Source organism: Cetorhinus maximus, chromosome 21 (assembly GCF_964194155.1).
Source record: "Cetorhinus maximus chromosome 21, sCetMax3.hap1.1, whole genome shotgun sequence".
Taxonomy (NCBI): Eukaryota; Metazoa; Chordata; class Chondrichthyes; order Lamniformes; family Cetorhinidae; genus Cetorhinus; species Cetorhinus maximus.
In genome coordinates this window covers 9,811,125-9,815,040 of record NC_135899.1, presented here as the reverse complement: position 1 = coordinate 9,815,040, position 3,916 = coordinate 9,811,125, and the positions used below count along the sequence as shown (strand labels likewise).

The window sequence follows — 3,916 nt, the reverse complement described above, 5'->3', positions numbered from 1 at the left end:
TGCAGCTGCAAGACATCACCTGGCCCTGCATCTCTATTTTATTTAATTACTTTTTAAATTTGTTTTTTAATTTCCTGCTGGTCTTTAGTTTATCAATCTTTAAAACATTTCTCTTATTTACCTTTAAACTGAAAGCAAATTAGAATAGAGTTTCAAAATACACTTTTTAAAATCAACTGGGACGCGATCTGTCTACTAAGTTGAAGCTCAAGTGTTAGGCCTCTGATCCTGGGCCTCAGTAGTCACCTTTCATCTGAAATCAACTTAGAATAGATAGTTAGGTAAACTAGCAGTTCATTACCAACAAATGAAGTTAAGGTTTTCCTGTGATGTCACTCTTTTTTTTCACTCGGCGACAGTGACTGCAGAGGACACTCTCCCCAGAGTGCTTCATGGTGCCAATGGCTGCAGAGGACACTCTGCCAAAACTGTTTCACGGCGACGGTGACTGCAAAAGACACTCTTCCCAGACTGCTTCACTTGGCGATGGTGACGGCAGAAGACACTATTCCCAGACTGCTTCACTTGGCGATGGTGACTGCAGAAGACACTATTCCCAGACTGCTTCACTTGGCGACTGTGACTGCGGGGGACAATCTCCCCAGGCTGCTTCACGGCGATGGTGACTGCAGAGGACACTCTCCCCAGGCTGCTTCACGGCGATGGTGACTGCAGAGGACACTCTTCCCATCTTTAACATTAAATAGAAAAAAGTGGAAGTTAAGATATTGCCACCATGTAATCCCAGGAATATGTATACAAGTGGCAATATATTGTTTTAATATTGTATGAACCGCGGAGTCTGCCTTGTAGGTGTTGGAAACAGGAGCAAGGTGGGGGTAGTAGCAGAGGCAGGGCATTTTAGTTTTTTTCCACGGAGGGAGATGAAATTTCATCTCTTTACCGACGGGCGTAATTTACCCTCTTGGGCCCGAACGGGGGATATTTCCTCGGGCGCCCCACCGACCTCTTGGGTTTGGAGCCGGCGGGCGGCCGCCGCCGGTGGATGTTGGCCCCGTCCGCCGTCTTCCTGCCGCCCCGGAGCGGCTTATTCCTGCGGTAGGGCTGCGGCCCCCCTGCCTTGCCGCGGGCGGCTCCGGGTCGGCGGGCGGGTTTGAGCTTGCGGCGGGTCGGCACCGCCTTCCTGGGCTTGGCGGTCGCCCCCTTGCGCCGGGCGGCGGCTCCTCGGGATTTCTTGGCGGCGGCCGAGCTCTTGGCCTGCGACCCTTTCCTGGAAGCGGTCGGCGTGACTTTGGTAGGCGCCAACGTTTTCATCTTGGGGGCTCCGCCGCCGGTCTCGTCCTTGAGCGGCGCCGTTCCGGCCGCCGCTGCGGGGGGAGGGTCGCCGCCGCCGCAGCCACTCCTCCTCCTCCAACGCCGGCGCCCAGGCCGGCGTGTCGGCGCGGGTCCGGGAGCGGTTGAAGCGGAAAGAGCCCGCGGCTCCCACCCCGGGCGTCTGCACCAGCGAGCCGTTCCGCACCAGCTGCTTGACCGTCTGGTTGACCCGCGTGTTGTTGTGCCTCACGTCGTAGCCCTTGGCCGAAAGCGCCTTCTTGAGGGCGGCCAGCGAGATTCCCCCCCGCTCCTTGGTGGCCGCCGCCACCTGCAGGATGCGCTGGGTGACCGTGGGCCCCGGCTTCTTGCGGCGAGGCGAGGAGCGCGCCGGCTGCGGCTGCTGCTTCTTCTTCCTGCCGATCGCCTTCTCCACGCTCAACTCGCCGACGTCTTCCATTTTCTGGTTGTTGTCGGTCATGCTGGGCTGCCGGGTTTGGGCTGGTGGGAGAGACCGCAGGTGGTGCGGGGATGGGTGCAGGGAGGCGGTGATGGTGGCGGGAAAGGGGGGCAGGGGGATCGGTTACAGCTCTTCCTGTTTCAGCCTCCACAACCAAGTAGGCAATGTCTCTAATTAGATTAAAAGAACAGCGGAAATTAAAGAACAAAAAGCAGAGGCAGCTGCGTTGATTTGGAAACGTAGATTAGATGCCTAAATTAGAATGTGACGAGGATTAAGAGATGACGGGTGTCCTGGTTTAAGACAGAATGAAGAGGGCACCTCTCGTGAGACTCATTAGGCTAACAAGGAAAATTACTTCAGATTGTGCGGTCACAATTCTATGATTACAAGACGAATTCACTTGTAACTAGTCGATAGAACAAAGATCTGTTGCATAGAACTACAGGCGTTCCCTCCTCAGCCTTTATGCCACTAAACTCAGCTACAGAATTCCACGGCATTCTGTGTTTCCCAGGTGGAGAGTTTGTTCTTTTACTCCAAATGTGTTTACATTTCTGTCTGAAGGGACTTCGGGCCCCTGACACAAAATTTGGCAGCCTTATGAACAGTGACTTTAAAAGGACATAGGCAGGCTGCTGGAATGGTGCCGTTTGGCCGATGTAATTTAAAGTGGGGAAGTGTGAAGTGATACATTTTGGTAGGAAGATCGAAAGGAGGCAATAAAAAAAATGGGTACAGTTCTAAAGAGGGTTTCAGGAGCAGAGCAACCTGGGACAGATGTGCACAATGTGCTTAAGGTACGCCCAAAGCCCCTTCAGGCAGAAATGTAAACACATTTGTTTTCCAAAGACCACGAACAAATGCGTCTTTAACAACGTCACTGCTCGGTTATCGGAATCTGCCTTTTCGGTTTCCTTTGCTATCTTCTTCGACTTTCCAATCAGCTGCCTTACACCTCAGCAACCTTTCACAGCCCTTGTCCCATTTTCAGGCTTCTCCCAGTGTCTTCACTAGTATCTGTGTTTCCGTCTTTGTTCTATGCAACTGTATCCCATGCCCAGTTGCGTAGAGGGAGTGGGATAGGAGAGGAGGCGAGTGGATGGGGAAGAGGAGGAGGAATAAGAAGGAGAATGGGGAGAAGGAGCAGCATGGAGATGGAGCAAGGAGGGAAGAGGAGTATGGTGGGTAAGGAGGAGAGGATTAAGGAGGAGAGGGTGAAGCAGGGGAATACGGGTGGGGTGGAGGAGGTGGGAAGAAGAGGAGGTGGACGACGCGGAGGGGAATGAGGAGGCAGAGGATGGTGGGGTTGGGCGGAAGATGGGATGGGGGTGAGGAGGATGGGAACGAAGCTTCGGGACAGGGAAGGGGATGGCGGTTAGCAGGGATGGGGAAAGGAGGGGGATGGGGTAGAGAGGGGATTGCGGATGCTTTTTGATTATGTTACAGAAAGGTTTGATGAGGCTGTCAGCAAAACGGAAACCTTTTGACTAAAAGGGGCAGTTGCAACATGGATATGAAGATAGGTTTAATTACAGAAAACAGAACAGTGGTAAACTGTTGTTTTTCAGGCCAGGGGAAGGTATCTAGTTGGATTCCCCAGGTGTCAGTGTCAGCACCACTGCTTTTCTTGATCTTTATTAATTACCCAGATTTGCGTGTACAGGGCAGAATTTCAAAATCTGCAGATGACACAAGATTTGGAAGTATTGGGGGCATTGACTTTAAGAGGGCATAGACAGGCTGCTGGAATGGTGCCATGTGGCCGATGAAATTGAAAGTGGGGAAGTGTGAAGTTGGTAGGAAGATCGAGGAGTGGCAGTAAAAAATAATGGATACAGTTCTAAACCGGGGTTCACGAGCAAAGAAATCTGGGACAGATGTGCACAATGTGCTTAGGGTGACAGGATAACAATGTCAGCCATTAATAACGCATATGGGATCCTAAGCTTTTTAAATAGGAAGCATAGAGTACTAAAGCAAGAAGTTATAACAAACCTCTGCAAAACGCTATTCGGCCTCAAGTGGAGCATTGCCTTCAATTCTGGGCACTACACTTTAGAAAGGATGTGAACGCCATCGCGAGGATACGGATAAGATTTACCAGAATAGGTTACAGATGAGAGACTTCAGTTGCAGGAAGAAGCTGGGCCTGATTTCTTCAGAGAAGAGAAACTTGAGAGG

The 3,916-nt window shown here is 51.7% G+C and overlaps 1 pseudogene; it reads right to left on the bottom strand.

Moving 5' to 3' along the window:
* Positions 1–871: 871 nt before the first annotated feature.
* On the bottom strand, positions 872–1,753 carry LOC144695326 (uncharacterized; annotated as a pseudogene).
* Between the last annotated feature and the right edge of the window lie 2,163 nt (positions 1,754–3,916).